Here is a 19,306-nt window from a genome sequence, read left to right as displayed (position 1 = left end):
TTTCCTAAATATGAAACTGTGCAACAGTTATTAAGATCTTGAGGTGGTGTGTCAAGCACAGAGTAAAGAAGAGAGAATAACTGTTGCTTCTATGCATTATGGATTCCACCAACGCAGGATTGTAGCCATTGCTTGATGGTGCTTATTTGTTTATGTTTAATTCAGTTTGGAAATTGTCATCACTCATGTGGATGGATATTGTAGTGCTGGACGAAAAAAACGTTAAAGACATTGGCGTCGGCACTGTAGTGGGTTCTCGCAAGCCTAGATTTTTCCTTGAGGAGACTGAGCAGATATTACAACACACACAAAATATTGGATCACTGTAATAAAACACGAACAAAATAGGATGCTTAATTTGCAAACAATCCATCTCAACAGGAATGTCTATGTACGAGTGGCGTTCCATAAGTAACATTTTTTTTTTTTTTGGTCAGTGATAACAGTCAGGTTTCTATTCGCATCTTCATTGCACGATATTTTAATTATTTGACTCGCAGTCTTCTTCAGGTGCTGTCTGATACTGATTCCAGTGTGCAACACCGGCCGGGCTGGCCGAGCGGTTCTTGGCGCTTCAGTCTGGAACAGCGCGACCGCTACGGCGAAGGTTCGAATCCTGCCTCGGGCATGGATGTGTGTGATGTCCTTAGGTTAGTTAGGTTTAAGTAGTTCTAAGTTCTAGGGGCTGATGACCTCAGAAGTTAAGTCCCATAGTGCTCAGAGCCATTTGAACAATTTGAATCAACCAGTGTGCAACGAGTCCGGGATTTGTGCCTATGATGTGCTAGGCACTCCGTCTGCGGTCCGCGGCGCGTCAGGCGCTCTGTCCCTGGTATGCGCCGACCAACAGCAGCGACTACAGTGTTTTCTTCTAGCTGCGGCTGTTCTGAAAGCTGTACTCGTACTTTTTGGTTATCATCCATTGTCAATCTTGCTGTATGAAGTTCTGAATGACGTCAAAGTCGTGCTAGACGTTTTATGTCCGACTGTCGCCATTTATGCCCTCCTGTGGTGCAGGGCGTTCTGCTACCGTGACGAGCCGTGTCAGGTTTCGACCGAGGTCCATGCCCGCCAGGAGCGGCTGCATTGTTATTTTCAGGCCGATGGTGTTCAAATTGCCGCTCCAGACTCGATAGAACGTCCTCAGGTATTGGATCTGTGGTCTGAGGTACCATTTCAGGTGCAGCCTTTGTTACATAAACTGCGCTGTTTTATCGAACTCCATCTTCATACGTGTGTCTCCTGGGGTCTTGATGCTGCCTCTGCTACGTCTTCAGAAGATCGAGTTCAAGGTTCCAGGCAGAACTCAGCTGAAAACCGGTGTCACGGTTAATCAGATTCTCAGTGTCAGTAATCTCGATGGATACTTTGATGACGCTGTCCCAATATGTCGTTTGTGTTAGAATCTTGGAATCATTATAATTCATGGAATGACCGAATTCTAAACAATGCTCGGCAGTCGCTACTTGGTTGCCTGTGTCAGTCTAGTGTGACTTTGGTGTTTTTTGCACCTGATGTCAACGGTCCTAGTGTACAGAAATCGGACGCCTACCACATACCATGTGAATGTGGTATGGCATACGTCGGCCGGACGACTAGGACGTCCTCGGTCCCAGGAGGGCTTAAATGACGACAATCAAAAATGGTTCAAATTGCTCTTAGCACTATGGGACTTACAATCTGAGGTCATCAGTCCCCTCGACCTAGAACTACTTAAACCTAACTAACCTAAACACATCCATTCCCGAGGCAGGATTCGAACCTGACGACAATCGGAAGATAAAATGTCTGATACTACTTTCACATCATTCAAAACTTCATACAGCAATGCAACGTCCCCTTAGAAAAATTTATGAATTACAGTGCTGATAAACCTCTTACGTCATTTGATTTTCAAACAGCTGAGCAGAACTGAACGCACTCAGACATTTCTCTCTTTACTTATTCAAATGTTCAAATGTGTGTGAAATCTTATGGGACTTAACTGCTAAGGTCACCAGTCCCTAAACTTACACACTACTTAACCTAAATTATCCTAAGGCCAAACACACATACCCATGCCCGAGGGTGGACTCGAATCTCCTCCGGGACCAGTCTCACAGTCCACGACTGCAGCGCCCCAGACCGCTCGGCTAATCCCGCGCGGCCTCTTTACTTATTCTGATCAACACTAAACAGACACACAATATTTTTAGCGCAACGCAATCTGACTTTCAATAACCCCCACAAAAGAATGGCCGTGACTAAGAATAACCTCTACCTTTCATGAATCACTTACCTCACAAAAGTCTTCGTTACTCGAACTACTGCAATACAGCGAGCAGCAATACTGCGCCAGCTAAATAAAAGATTCTAACTACTGAAGGCACTAACTACTGATAGGCATAGTTAGCAAATGAAAGATTTTGATAGAGAACAAACAATGTATTTACCATAATAATATTCAAAAGTCATCATATATATACATATATATATACATATATATATATATATATATATATATATATATATATATCAGTTCATGATATACAGTATTACAAATTTACTCGTCCGCTCTCAAAATTCTGCAGTCTCTCTCCCCACATCCACTACCGCTGGCGGCTCACCTCCAACTGCGCAACGCTACGCGCTGTTCACATCCATCTGCCCAACACTACAATAGCAAATATTCCAACAATGCAAACCAGCCACAGACTTCACACAGCACAGTCAGTGATTTTCATATAGAGCGCTATATGGTGTTACCAACACAAAAACCTAAACAACCTACTTACAGCAAGACTAACAACTGATACTAACCATAAAGTACACGCACAGCTTTCAGAACAGCCACGGCTAAAAGAAAACACTACAGTCGCTGCTATTGGTCGGCGCACACCATGGAAAGAGCACCTAACACGGAGCGGACCGCAGACGGAGCGCCTAGCACAACATAGGCACAAATCCCGGACTCGATCCACGCTGGAACCAGTATCAGACAGCATCTGAAGAAGACTGCGAGTGACGCAGTTAAGATATCGTGCAAGAAAGACGCGAATAACCGGTAGAAACCCGTTTGTTCAACATGACATCGCCTCGCCGAGAAAGCCTGGAGAATATATGCTTTTTTTTTTTTCTTTGAAAGCAGATTGGTTTTATTCAGGATTACAATACACCGTATAATTCCCCATTCTTTTGGTTACACAGTCCTACTTTTCAATATAATCGCCGTTCAATGCGACGGCCTTACGGCACTTTACTGGGGGGGGGGGGGGGGGGGGGGAGGTGGTCTGTATACCCGCGTGATACCACTGTACTGGACGGCGTCGGAGCCACCGTCTTCCAGCATCAGTAACCTTCGCATCATCCACGTACTTACTGCGGAGTGCACCCTTCATTGCACCAAACAGATGGAAGTCGCGAGCTGTGAGATCCGGGCTGTAGGGTGGATGAGGAAGTACAGTCCAATGAAGTTTTGTGGACTCCCCGCAGGTGTGCAGTCTTGTGCAGGACTTTGCGTTGTCGTGGGAAAGGAGAAGATCTTTTCCGTGTTTGTGGCGACGAACAGACTGAAGTTACTTCAATTTCCTGAGGGTATCACAATACACTTCAGAGTTCATCGTTGCACATGAGGAACGGCATAAAACTGAATAACCCCATTAGAGTCCCAGGAGACCGTCGCCATGTCTTTACTGGCTGAGGGTGCAGCTTTGAACTTTTTCTTCGAAGGAGAAGTGTGGCGTCACTCCATGGACTCCCGTTTTGTTTCCGTTTCAAAGCAATGAACCCATATTTCATCGCCTGTGGCGATGTTTGACAAAAAACTGTCAAGATCATCCTTGCAACGCGCAAGCAATTGCGCAGAGATCAATCTTCGTTGCTCTTTATGGTCGGCGTCGAGGAACCCGGTGGGCACATGGCCTTGAATACCGCCACTGGTATGCAGTGAGTCAGCATTACCAATAGAGACGACCATTTGTTCAGCGAGGTGTTTGATTGTGACCCTTCGATCACGATCGAGTGAGAGAGCCCGCACGTTCAACACTGTAGGAGTCACAGTTGTGCGTGGCCAGGCGGCACACGGGAGATCGGGCTGGATTGAGCGACATTGTTGCGATGATGACAGACGCCTTGCTCAACGACTCGCCGCGCTTTTTTTCACCGCCTGGTCTCCGTAGACATTCTGCAAGTGCCTACGAACATTTGCGATGCTCTGGTTTTCCATCAATATAAACTCAATGATAGATCTCTGCTTGGGACTCACTTTCGGTACAGACGCCATTTTCAAGGCTACATATAGCGCCGCCACCTACCGGAACTTGATGAAACATTTGTGGCTGAAGTGGGAAGGGTCCACAATGTCCCACAATACATTTTTTCAATCGAAACTGGCCGTAAAAAATGTGTTGCATTACTTATACAACGCCCCTCGTATTTTTTATCGTCGGTGAATCCTCAACTTTATGTCTCTTATATTTTGTTTTGTTGTGTTGACATGTAAATCTTTGTACTAAAAGTACAGACTGGCACATGTTAAAGAAATAAGCTGAACAGATGACACATGCCACATGAACAGTATGATTCTTTTATATTGGCTGAATGTGAGAACGTTTGTGATCGATGTTCTGTCAAGGAATGAATGCAGCCATGTGTATAATTGAACAGATGCAGTAATTTTCCAGGGGGCTGTGAATCCTCAAGACAACAATATTATATTCAGGTTAGGGAAATAACCTTCTCTGGCCAAAATTTCAGAATGAGTGAGTAGATAAATGTCTGTATGACCCTGTAACCGGTTAGTAATTGTCATTTAAGTCTGGGTCTGCAGGAATATGACCCAATGGCACACCCATCACATTTTTAAATCTCACTTTAATTTTGTAGGCATGCAGCAGAGAGTGTATGTGTCACCTGGTTGAATGTGGTAAAGACATGGTATAACATTGTGCTGGGATTTATGGTGAACAAAAATTGATTCATGTTTATTTCTTTGATAATGGCCCAACTAAAGTGTCACAGTTTATTCTGCTCCATGTCACACTATTCTAAACTGTGACACTCCCCAAGAATAAATTTGAGAGGAATGGGGAGGTTGTGTGAGAGTGCAGGGTACTCTCACTTCTGATACGGTGTTATGCTTCCTGCTTGCGTGCACTAGTGGACGAATAGTGGTAGGCTTTACCTGCGTTCAAAGGAAGAGGGTGCCGATTTCAACAACTGCAGCAAAGGCGTATGGCGGCTGAAGAGAGCGTTTTTTTCTGCGGAACCTGGGTGACAACGTTTGCAGACTGGCCAGTTCCTCAAACACTATGGATGGTGCCAGTCGGTCGGCGGCCGCGTCCAGGTAGGCTGACTAGCGCCGAGGAGTCGCTGCTGCTATGGGCAGAGCCTTGATGACCGGCAGTAAAGCAGAGGATGGGCCCCTGTTAGACAGGAAGCTGATGAGACGACTGTGAGCTTCTGCGGATTTCCGTGGGACAGGTCAGTGGCACCCAGGTGTCCAGATTCTGCTACAAAACATATCTGTGAAGGTACGGGGCTTTTAGCGAGTTTATGGCCGTTCTTTGTAAAGTACGAAATGGACGTAACACGGGAGATAACGATCTTTTTATGGAGGGCTATGGTTCCATCCAGGTCATGCTTTTAGCAAAGACACGGCGTAAAAGCGTGGGAAAAAGGCTGCAAAGCTGAATCTTTTTTCCTTTTCGCCCAATTAATTTTTAAAATCGCTGGTTCGTCAAATCTGTGTATGCAGAGCAAGGGGCGGTCTTCCAGCTTGGAATGCCGCACTCCAGCTCGTGATTGGCTTGTGCTAAAGTGGGAGTAGTCTAAGCATGTAAATGTGCTATGCTACCGAGGTGGCGAGGAAAGCTGAGGGAAAGAGAAAAGTACACTCTTGTACTGGCGCTTTGCTAGTAAAGAATGGCAGGTCTTTACCTAAATGGTGAAACTTGTGTCCTTTGCTAGTGTGCCACTTAGAGCCTGTGCCAGTCACCATCTGAACGATCAGAGGTACCGCTTCTTGCCTTTGAGTCGGCCGTCTAAATGTTTGACATATTCCATCACCCACAGTCATGTCACAGAGTCAAGCTGGTTTGGCAGACCAGAAAATGGGTCCACCTGCACACTGGAATTCACCTTGGTTTCAGAGGCTCATAGGAAAGTATCTGCGTTCCGAATCAGCCGAACGAGACTGTGTACTTGGATTTTTTTTTTTTTTTTTTTTTTTGTCGGGCGCGCACCATTAATAACAGATTGCCGCGGTCCATGACTCCAGTCGCCGGGTGCATCGTGGTGTGCCGCCCTGACTTGCAGAAGGGTGATGTATTCGTGCTACGGCGTAGAGCTCCCATATATGCATCTCAGCAACCCGTTCTTTGGAACCATATTTTTCTTTATGGAATAGTAGATCTATATCTTTGATAGTAGCATAGTTTTTGGGCCGTACCACAGATTCAAATTTATGAAGTCAGATAAAGCGATTAATTCTGATTAGTGTGGTTTGTTGATCCACAGCTGATCACTTTGTTCACACTAGACCGCATACTAGTGAAAGCGTTTGTCAAATAGAAATGTCAGTGTGACGTTTCTTTAGCGATTTTTTTTTGTCTTGTTAAGTATGAATAAATCTATAGTTAAAGTCTTAATTGCAACTGAAAGTAGGAACTTTGCAACTGAACGCCCCTCATATACATTTTAATGTTACTGTTATTAAAAAACGTAGGGCTCTGCGTCACGTTGAAAACTGGAATGATGAAAAGTTATGTTTGGCAGGAGTGGGGGAGGGGGGGGGAGGGGGGGGGGAGAGCAATAGCAAAATGTGCTCCTCATTTCCAGAACCGGGCCCTGGATCCGTACCTGCGTCAGAAGCATACCCACAGCAGTTTTTGCATGAAGGAATGGCTGTTTTCTGTATTGAAAATAAGCCCGTACAAAGGAGCGTAGACACTAGGCCAACAAAAGGCAACGATCGACAGCGAACCACATCGTTGGCAGAGATTTGCTTTAGTGTGGTGCACGGATGGCAAATCAGAGCAAACGAAGCGATTGGCAAAATATCAGAGCGTTGGCGGTTGGTTGGCTCCCGGAACCCTCTCCAAGTGTGGAGGCCGGGACGAACGTTCGTTGGTTTAGTGGCGATTTACAATGCCTCTGGAACGGCTGTGTATTTAAGTTGCTCACTATATCTACACGTCGCACTTGGTATGTTTTATTGAAATGTTTTGCTCTTTAATTTAAGAAAGGCATCATCATCTAGTCTAGAATTTACAGTTAAAGTACAGTAGTTTGCTGTCAGATTAAAGAGCGAAATCAGCAAATAAAAGATGTTGAGTACGACTCGTAACTCTCTAGAGAAACTTAATTTTAACAACCGCTGTTCGCGGTGCAACGAATCCCTGCTCTCGTTAAGGGTGTGTATTTATTGAGCTTAAAAATATTCGAGTATGGAGTGGAACGTGGAGAGAGCATAACAACTTACAGAGTTTTGCCTTGAACGGGAATCTTTATGTGTCCCTACGAACTGCGATTATAAAGCCGGCCGGAGTGGCCGTGCGGTTCTAGGCGCTACAGTCTGGAACCGAGCGACCGCTACGGTCACAGGTTCGAATCCTGCCTCGGGCATGGATGTGCGTGATCTCCTTAGGTTAGTTAGGTTTAATTAGTTCTAAGGTATAGGCGACTGATGACCTCGGAAGTTAAGTCGAATAGTGCTCAGAGCCACTTTTTGCGATTATAAAAACAAACTGAAAAGATTAAACATTTGGAGCTCAGCTATTAGAAAGTGATATGCACGATGTGAAAAAGAAAATGTAGTCTTTATTGACATCTTTTCGTCTTGAACGAAAAAGAGAAGTTGGATGTACGTCTCTCCTAAAAGAGGGGTCATCTTTTGAAGTTTTAGGGCCTACACAATTCAATAACAATTCGAAATCTGTAGCTTTCGTTAGTAAAAAAAAATGAAGTAGCCCATATTCCAATTCATCTTTAAGGTAGACATTAATTATTTCCCACCACACAGCTACCCACTTTTTAAAAGATAAGTCGTCCAGCACTATTGTTTCTTCTTTTTATTTTTCTGACAATCTGCTTCTTGCAGTAAAATAAATGCTGCAGATGCACGACTGCTAAATCCTCTTCTTACCTCATAACATCGGCCGGTGAAATTGTAATTAAAACTCTACTTTATAACACTAACAAAACGGGAGCAATGACGGCAAGTTGTCAGAGCCATCTGCGATTCACATGCCGAACCCTTGGTCCCAAGTCATTCATTTGGTGAAGACGAGGAACCAGACACCAATGCATTGGTGACCAACGTTCGGCCAAATCCAGTCTCTATCGTCGTTTGTATAGTGTGCACGTGCCTTAAGGATGTAATTTGACTCAAGAAATCCCACAAGCCACGTGTGCTGCGGTATTAGTTAGGAAGCGTTCAGTCAAGCTCTTCACGGTGTAAGACTAGCTTCCATTTGCCTGAGCGTGTGTGGTGGAGAGTCTTTTCCTGCGACTGTAGACTGGACGCCCCCGCTCCCCTCCCCTCCCCCTCGGGCCAGCCTTATCCGTCCGTCAGCCACAGAGCCACCGCAGCGCCCCACCCGCCCGGCCGCGCCACGCCAGACCGCCTTGCGATTAGCTTAACTCGTTAGGCCTAATTTGTTAACGTGTAAACGGCGCGCCGCTGCCGCTGCCGCAGCCGCAGCCGCTAATTGCCGCCGTGTCGCCTCGCCGCGCTCGCTGCATTGTCTAGACTGGTCGGTGCGACGCCCCGATTAAGATGCGCCGCGCCGGCCAACTTGGCGCTCAAATTGTTTCTTGCGTCGTCTGCGCCGCTTAACAGTTTGCCCGGCTTACTGCTTAAAACTGTTTCCTCGTCGCGTTTCCGTGACTCACAGCTGTGAATGGCTGCAGCAGCATCTCCCTCCTACAACAACCCGACATCCCTGCACGCCTGCAGTTGCGGGGCAGTTTCGCGGGAACGTGTTGCACCTGCTCTCCTTCTTATCACACTTCTCTTCATCGTCTCATCCTCCGGATCCTTCTGTTTCCTTTCTCAGTACATTCTTCACCTACTCTGTTCTGTCCTTTACATTTTGTCCTTGCAGTGACTTCTTAGCGTGTAAGGCGCATATAATTTCGCACCTTACAAGCACTCATCCACATACTTTGCCGCGATCTACAACCACATTAAATATTATTTGATAGTAGTACATCGTATATATGAATATTTAAAGGAGACTGACATTGTCACGTACGCTTTGTAAATAATTGTGAACGCTTGTTGCATGAAAGGTGACGGAGTGTCTTTATTATCATACTAGTAGTGGTTTGAACGACAGTGGAAATAAAACGGCAGACGGAACTCAAGCTCTGGGTGGAAGGCCCACACAGGTGTGTTGGTCCTGCTTAAACACGGGAAGCAGGAGACGGACGTCGTAGCACCCAAGCGCTGGAACACAATAGAGTCGCGACCGGCCAGTTCTGTAGCCGAACCGGAAGGACTATACTTCGGAAACTACGGAAATTTTGGACGCAGGTAAGAGGAAACCACGCAGGCTGGGTTATTTCCAATGATTTTTTACTCAGAAGCGTACCATTGTACGAGTTTAGGTTTTTCCTCGCAAACTTTCCACGCTGGACGACAAAAGACTAAAATATGGTTGGTCGGCGTTCGGAAGAATCTGTAGAGAGGGAGAATATTCCGTGGTTTCTGGAATATGGTTCGTTTTCGGAATTACGATGGTGGGGAGCCAAACCTTCCTGGGAAGCCAGCGCTGGAGAGACGTGGTCTTCCGTTTTTAGCTCCCGTATGTGACGGTCGCTCAATATCAGCTTCTTGTTGGTACAGACGGACTTGCTGTCTTTGCTCTCATGAGATTGTATAGTTAGAACGGCTAGGCACTGTACTGTTGTGAACTTATACGATTCTGGACTTCGCCTCCGGGTTGGAAGTCGTCGTTGAGTACGCAGCGTTCAGTGCTTGAGAGCACTTCTTCTGCCTATACTTACGTTGAGACATCTGAACTCCGTCCTTGCGGCTGCGAATTCGCGTTTCTCGCCTGTAGAACACAGATAGGAGAAGAGAGTATTAGAGTTTACTAGTTAGAGGATCGCCTTCTGCCGTCCTAGCGTTTGAAAGAGTTTATTTTGTGGGTGGAGTTCTTCCACAGACGCAGACGTGTACGAGAACCGTCACTCCGATGCACCGGACGCAGTACATACGGTGATATTGCTAATTGCTTTGCCTTATTAGGGGCTATAAGGCTAAACAGCTGCGATCACGTAGGATTTATTTCCACTGACGTTGCACTCCATTGCAGATCATCTTTAAAAGTAGTATCTTCTTGTGTTTGATACATAGATGATGTCAGCCATTCCCCGTTATTTATATTAGATCGCGCAGTCATAATAAAAGGGCAGAGTTGTTCAATGGCTCAGTAATTTTAGTTAGGAAATATAAACATTTCTAATAAAGATTGTTTTTAATATGCAACAAATGTATAAGCAGCAACAATGTTTATAATTTAGTATGATTAGTTCCCTTAATCATTCATTTCTGTTTAGGTTGGAATTTATGTGTTAAAGAACATTAAGAGATCCTAAGATCTGCTTCAGTTGGTAGTCAGACAGGGCCAAATCTTCATTTTAGCGTTTATTATTTCCCGTTGCGCACAGTCATTTAACACTCGTCTGCAGTAGCATCTTGGAAGCTTACAGAATGAGACATGGCAGTAGCTAGTGCTCTGAGATCATCTTATAGTTCTTCTTCTCCGACTCACTTTACGTAGATGCTTTGACGGTTCGAAAGTCATGCTTGTGCTAATTTTGGCTACAAAACTGTCAACGGAAATTCTGAAGACACAGGCGTTTTATTATAAAAGAGGTAGAGAAAACGTATACGTTGCCCCATTATTCATTTCTAGGAAGTCCTGAAATAGAGACGGTAACTCGATAACTTTCCATTAGTTTTCCTTCACATCACAGTGTATGCTGTATTCTAGATGTAATTATATCGGAGCAGTGTTTTCTCTTCCACGTCTTCTAGAGCACACTATTACAGTAATAATTTTGGTAATTATCCGATGGAAATGTTAAGCGAAGTTTTAACTGCCACTGTTGCTTCATAGAAGGTTGTCGTGATCTTAACTCCGAAGATTGCTTACAGGAAGCTCTCCGTCCTGTGCAATGACAAGACTCTTCATACACAGGGTGTATATAAAGTCTGAGAACACTTTCAATTATTTATTGTACAAGATCTAAAAATTGTACAGATGTCATACATATTGCATTTTGAAGGGTGAAATGGGCTCTCACGGTTTGTTAATACCACCCAAGGGTGAATGACGGAAGATGTGGACCAAAGGGATTTGAGGCACTTTATTCACTGTTTATTTTTTTACAACACACTTCTTTATTAATAACATTCATAATACTTTTAAAAGGAAACAACACAATAGGCTTTGTAAATCGCCTAACTGCACAAGTGAACTACTAAAAATAATCGTTAATATGTTTAGCAACACAACAAACTTCAACTCACAAATAGCATTCAGTTGTTTACTAATTAATTAAATGTCAGTTCAAAGCAATTTCCCGACATAATCAACACAACTTGAAACCAGAATTTAATACACATCCTTGCTATTAAATGTCTGCATAAGTTAATGGGCATACATAGTAACCTCTGAACAACAATTCAATTGACTTAAAAAAAACACAACCACCTAAACATGTTTACAGAATTATGGGAAAGAAATGCATATACACCTTCTGTTTAGCAAATGAATCACTTTGGGTCTGAGCCACCAACAAAAAAATGTTCAAATGTGTGTGAAATCTTATGGGGCTGAACTGCTAAGGTCATAAGTCCCTAAGCTTACACACTACTTAACCTAAATTATTCTAACGACAAACACACACACCCATGCCCGAGGGAGGACTCGAACCTCCGCCGGGATCAGCCGCACAGTCCATGACTGTAGCGCCCTAGACCGCTTTTTTTTTTTAATCTCATTTTGTTCGTATTCGTTCGTTGCATCTGCTCGGGGCGGACATCGCAAGACATCCGTTTCAGTTCGTCGATGATCCATTAACTCAGGTTTTTTGTTACAGACGGCAGCTAAACCTCTGACCGAACACGCTGAGCTACCGTGGCTAATCCCACACGGCTGAGCCACCAACAACATTAAGTCTTTCTCATTACCCACATAGAGCCATTCCGAGGTACTGGAAGCAAAACATAAGTCTTCCACGTGTACACCAAAGGCACGGTTTTCTAGGCTGCAAGCTGTAAGAAACCAGTCAACACGTTCCCGCCTCCAAGTACAGGAAGGCGTCGGGGTAGTAAACAACGCCCGCTACGGTGGGCGGGCGCCACAGTGGGTCGGTTCCTCCCGCAGCCTCTGCGAGGACCGGTGGCGAAATTAATGAAATTAGCACCACCTGTGACACTAAGGGCAAGCAACTCACCAACGTAATAAGGACATAAATTATTTGCATTTACAACGTGTCCAAAACAGCTGTCTATCCACTACTTCCAGCACCTCAGAGGACACCACTTAACACAGTGAATTCAGAGTCATCTAAACACACCGCGCAATCTGCGCAAAACCACATAAACTTCCTCCATGAGCGCACTACGCTTAAAATAAGGCGTATTAACAACATGTAACTTCTAAATCTCCGGGTGACCGGCCTGGACTCGTGAAATGGATCTACTAACACATCATCATGGCCAATAAACCGCCTCCGCTCTCCACTTGCGAGGCACAAATAGGATATGTCCTGCAACACACTGATTAAAATATCTAAAACAGTGTTCGTTACAAGATTAACACTCAATGTCACAGGAGAACATTAATCAGAAACAGACATCGGTTCGTTACAATAAACGCACAAATTACGTGGCTGAAAAACACAACCAAGTCAGTGGCACACTAGAAGGTCAGTAATAGTAAGGTCCTTTATCATTTTCCATTCAGAGGGGCGTAAAACAATAACACTTAAGCAGAGAAGTAAGAATACATTTGAGCAATTCAGTGACTGACAACAACTAAGTTTTTAAATGCAGAACACAAGTCCTCACAGGATAAACGCGGCCTTACGCAATGGACTCCTAATAGTAAGGTCAAGCGTCCAAAGCACACTGCTCAATAAATACGTCACAACGGCAAGCACACTCAGTAATCGCCAGAACGATGGACACTGAGAACAAAATGCTGCTTATATCGAAACCAACTGTGCTCGCAATGGCATCACATCAGTCACAGAGCCATAGAGACGAGAATGTAGTCACTAGAAGCAAACGGTAAATCCGCCATAAACAAGGAAGCAGCATGTTCCCGACAGCATCGGCGCCTCTACCCATCAAGTCCGCCGCAAACGCCCAAACACAATCAGGTAACGTGGCAAACTTTCCTGTTGCCACCACACACGGCGTCGGCAGACACGGCTTCACGCTCCGCGCACTACTGCCTATCTCAATGTTTCTCCTCGCCCTGCAAAATCCAACTAGCCGACTGTCACAGGTGCCTCGCCGACTTCCCCCACGACGGGGCACCACTTCTCCCTTTCCTCCGCGATACAGCGATAATATTATACGCGGTACGTTCAATAGATCAAACCCGAGCCGCCACGGCTCAAAGAGAAACTCTGAAAGATTTTTTACAAACATTCGATATGCGGACCGTGAGCGACCCGGCAGACGTCAATATGGTAATCGAGTTCTTGCCATACCCATCCCAGCATGTTCCGCACCTGAATTCGCCATGTTTGCGACTAGTGCTGACTATCGGCAAATTACCAAACTACGCTGTGGCGGTATACATGAAAAAAAAAAAACACTGATCAGGCAGAACATTATGACCCCCTACCTAACAACCGGCATGTCCACCTTCGGCATAGATAAAGGCGGCGACGCGCCGTGGCATGGAAGCTATGAGGCCTTGGTAGGTCGCTAGAGAAAGTTTGCACCACACTTGCACACACGAGTAACCTAATTCCCGTAAATTCTGGGGAGAGGGCGATGAGCTCTGGCGCCACGTTCAGTCACACCCCAGAAGTTTTCGATGGGGTTCAGATCTGTCAAAATGGGGGGGGGGGGGGGGCACCACATCAACTGGAATCGCCACTGTGTTCCTCGAACCACACCATCACATTCCTGGCCTCGTAACATGGCGCACTATCTTGTTGAAAACTGCCACTGGCGTCGTGAAACGTGGTCGCCATGAAGGGATGTATGTGGTCTGCAACCAGCGTACGATATCCTTGGCCGTCATGGTGCCTTGCACGAGCTCCACTTGACCCACAGATGCCCACGTTAATGTTCCCCAGAGCATAATGGAGCCACCCCAGTTTGTCTCTGGTCCGCACAGGTGTCAAGCGCTATTGCCCTGACGCATTCGAGCTCTGCCTTTGGCATGATGAAAAATATATCGGGATCCATCGGACCATGCAGCGCTCTGCCACTGCGCCACTGTGCCGATGGTCTCGTGCGCATTTCAGTCGTAGTGCCGATGTCGCGGTGTTAGCATCTGGACGTTCGTGGGATGTCTGCTGCACTGTGTGTTCAGACACATTTGTACTCTGCCCAGCATTAAAGTCTGATCTTCCGCCACACATCACCGCCTGTCCTGTTTTACCGGTCTGCCCAGCTTACGACGTACGAATATGTATTGAGGGGTGAGCGCCCAGCCAGTCTGGAAGTGGTTTCATCTTGGTTTCACCACATGTTGAAGACGCTCACCACAGTACTCCTCGAACACAGCCAAGTTGTGCAGTTTCCGAAATGGTGGTGCCGAGCCTCCGGGCCATCACAATCTGTCCTCGATCGAATTCAGATAGATCACGCGCCTTCGCCATTCTACACGCGGACAGCATGCTCAGTGATACAACATGAACCTTGCCTGTTTCTGACTAGCAGTCATTCTTCGTCAATTAATGCTGCTATCTCCCGGACGGATTTGTATCGATAGTAGGTCGGTGGTCATAATGTTGTGGCTGATCAGTGTAGATAAGATACAAAGACACATAATAACAATACTTTGTCTATGAAGCATTGACGTCTTGGAAATTTGTTCCATACCAGGGCTATCGCAGTTATCATTGTTAAAGCTGTGGAAGGTATAATTCTACGAGATACAGCGCCTGCAACATTAGTGAAAGAATGTCTAAGTTTTAAATCACCAGCCAGCCGAATCTTATACAATCATTCCACTATACAGCTGATGGTAGTCCATATTCGCAGCTGCTAATAATACATTTCACGTATTTCACGACGGATGTACTCGCCGGGCTGCCTATTGCTTCGGACATGCATTCATGTCCGAAGGAACTTTGGAGCGTAATTCGGAATAACACAGACAATGCAATTTCGTATTTATCCGCTGACACCGGGCAAGCAGATTTCAAGTAAAATCTCTCACCTGTACAGGAATGTATTTAATGGACGTACGAGTACAGATTCTAGACACAGACTTGATTACATATGGAAGTTTGGGTGTGGCCTTGAGTCGTGCTCGGGTAGCCAAATGGTAAAGCGACCGCTCGTGATAAGCGGGAAATCCGGATTGGAGTCCTGGTGCGGCAGGAATTTTCACTGTCTTGATTCTGTTATACAGCTGACGGTGTCCACATTCGCGATTACATGTAATGTGTTTCATAACGGCTGTAGTGTCGCAGTTCCTCTTCCTTCGGATATGCATATGTGTCCAAAGGACGCTTGCATCGTAATTAGGAATAATGCAGGCACTGTAATATCGTATAAAATACAGAAATGTTGCTACCGACATTGGACATCAGCTGACGCTGAAGGTAGCAACAGTCCTATATTTTCGTTTCAGATCAGACATTGGCTTAAATAGGCAGAAACCAATTATAACAGTTACATGAAACGTGATATCGGCTATCTTTTATTTGCAAAACAAAAATATATCTGATTTAGAGCCTAAATGCAACATGACGCATGTATCAGAATACTCGTATATGGACACAAGTCCAAGAAAAATATCTCGGCAACCAATTAGATCAAAAATCAACTTTCACGCTACACGCCGAACGAGTATCTGATGTCATATCTCTTGAATATGTGTCGTACAGAGATAGATTTTTGCAGAGGCATTCAGCGGAATATGTGGATACAGTGTACGAAAAGTGTTGCGAAGAGAGTTAGTAGTAAAGAAGTAATAAATTAAAGCGTTGTGCTTCATGCGGCGGGCTTACTGCATGAACAGTAGTGTTGCAGTAAGCATTTTTTCTCATTTTTTTTTTCTTTTCTCATTTTGTGGAGGTTGATAGCGAGAAACAGTTCCGCGAATGTTTGAAATTATGTGTAAAGTTTGTTCAAAGTCACTATGTGCTCTCATTCTCAAATAATGGATGAGTTACATGCGGCTATTCGCGCGTCGTGGGCTACATTACTTTTCCGCCACCATCCCCAACCTTTTGAAAGGTAGGTGGTTTTTACGCCAAGAGTGATGATTTCCAGACAGTAAATGATGGGTATACCAAGTTTGGTTGTTACCGGGCCAGTGATTTACGATAAGATGTGGAATGTACATACATACACTACTGGCCATTAAAATTGCTACACCAAGAAGAAATGCAGATGATAAACGGGTATCCATTGGACAAATATATTATGCTAGAACTCACATGTGATTACATTTTCACGCAAGTTGGGTGCATAGGTCCTGAGAAATCAGTACCCAGAACAACCACGTCTGGCCGTAATAACGGCATTGATACGCCTGGGCATTGAGTCAAACGGAGCTTGGATGACGTGTACAGGTACAGCTGCCCATGCAGCTTCAACACGATACCACAGTTCATCAAGAGTAGTGACTGGCGTATTGTGACCCAATACACGCTCCCAATGTGCGTTCACCAGTTGCTCGGCCACCATTGACCAGACGTTTTCAGTTGATGAGAGATCTGGAAAATGTGCTGGCCAGGGCAGCAGTCGAACATTTTCTGCATCCAGAAAGGCCCGTACAGGACCTACAACATGCGGTCGTGCATTATCCTGCTGAAATTTAGAGTTTCGCAAGGATCGTATGAAGGGTAAAATGGCTCTGAGCACTATGGGACTCAACTGCTGAGGTCATTAGTCCCTTAGATCTTAGAACTAGTTAAACCTAACTAACCTAAGGACATCACAAACATCCATGCCCGAGGCAGGATTCGAACCTGCGACCGTAGCGGTCTTGCGGTTCCAGACTGCAGCGTCTTTAACCGCACGGCCACTTCGGCCGGCGTATGAAGGGTAGAGTCACGGGTCGTAACACATCTGAAAGGTGACGTCCACTGTTCAAAGTGCCGTCAATGCGAACAAGAGGTGACCGAGACGTGTAACCAACAGCACCCCATACCATCACGCCGAGTGATACGCCAGTATGGCGATGACCCAATACACGTTCCCAATGTGCGTTCACCACGATGTCGCCAAACACGGATGCGACCATCATGATGCTCTAAACAGAACCTGGATTCATCCGAAAAATTGACGTCGTGCATTATCCTGCTGAAATTTAGAGTTTCGCAAGGATCGTATGAAGGGTAAAATGGCTCTGAGCACTATGGGACTCAACTGCTGAGGTCATTAGTCCCTTAGATCTTAGAACTAGTTAAACCTAACTAACCTAAGGACATCACAAACATCCATGCCCGAGGCAGGATTCGAACCTGCGACCGTAGCGGTCTTGCGGTTCCAGACTGCAGCGCCTTTAACCGCACGGCCACTTCGGCCGGCGTATGAAGGGTAGAGTCACGGGTCGTAACACATCTGAAAGGTGACGTCCACTGTTCAAAGTGCCGTCAATGCGAACAAGAGGTGACCGAGACGTGTAACCAACAGCACCCCATACCATCACGCCGAGTGATACGCCAGTATGGCGATGACCCAATACACGCTCCCAATGTGCGTTCACCACGATGTCGCCAAACACGGATGCGACCATCATGATGCGCTAAACAGAACCTGGATTCATCCGAAAAATTGACGTCGTGCATTATCCTGCTGAAATTTAGAGTTTCGCAAGGATCGTATGAAGGGTAAAATGGCTCTGAGCACTATGGGACTCAACTGCTGAGGTCATTAGTCCCTTAGATCTTAGAACTAGTTAAACCTAACTAACCTAAGGACATCACAAACATCCATGCCCGAGGCAGGATTCGAACCTGCGACCGTAGCGGTCTTGCGGTTCCAGACTGCAGCGCCTTTAACCGCACGGCCACTTCGGCCGGCGTATGAAGGGTAGAGTCACGGGTCGTAACACATCTGAAAGGTGACGTCCACTGTTCAAAGTGCCGTCAATGCGAACAAGAGGTGACCGAGACGTGTAACCAACAGCACCCCATACCATCACGCCGAGTGATACGCCAGTATGGCGATGACCCAATACACGCTCCCAATGTGCGTTCACCACGATGTCGCCAAACACGGATGCGACCATCATGATGCGCTAAACAGAACCTGGATTCATCCGAAAAATTGACGTCGTGCATTATCCTGCTGAAATTTAGAGTTTCGCAAGGATCGTATGAAGGGTAAAATGGCTCTGAGCACTATGGGACTCAACTGCTGAGGTCATTAGTCCCTTAGATCTTAGAACTAGTTAAACCTAACTAACCTAAGGACATCACAAACATCCATGCCCGAGGCAGGATTCGAACCTGCGACCGTAGCGGTCTTGCGGTTCCAGACTGCAGCGCCTTTAACCGCACGGCCACTTCGGCCTGCGTATGAAGGGTAGAGTCACGGGTCGTAACACATCTGAAAGGTGACGTCCACTGTTCAAAGTGCCGTCAATGCGAACAAGAGGTGACCGAGACGTGTAACCAACAGCACCCCATACCATCACGCCGAGTGATACGCCAGTATGGCGATGACCCAATACACGCTCCCAATGTGCGTTCACCACGATGTCGCCAAACACGGATGCGACCATCATGATGCTCTAAACAGAACCTGGATTCATCCGAAAAATTGACGTTTTGCCATTCGTGCACCCAAGTTCGTCGTTGAGTACACCATCGCAGGCGTTCCTGTCTGTGGTGCAGAGTCAAGGGTAACCGCAGCCATGGTCTCCGAGCTGATAGACCATGCTGCTGCAAACGTTGTCGAACTGTTCGTGCAGATGGTTGCTGTCTTGCAAACGTCCCCATCTGTTGACTCAGGGATAGAGACGTGGCTGCTCGATCCGTTACAGCCATGCGGATAAGATGCCTGTCATCTCGACTGCTAGTGATACGAGGCCGTTGGGATCCAGCGCGGCTGAACCCACCGATTCCATATTCTGCTAACAGTCATTGGATCTCGACCAATGCGATC

Source organism: Schistocerca piceifrons, chromosome 4, assembly GCF_021461385.2.
Source record: "Schistocerca piceifrons isolate TAMUIC-IGC-003096 chromosome 4, iqSchPice1.1, whole genome shotgun sequence".
Lineage (NCBI taxonomy): Eukaryota > Metazoa > Arthropoda > Insecta > Orthoptera > Acrididae > Schistocerca > Schistocerca piceifrons.
This window is presented reverse-complemented; position numbering follows the sequence as displayed.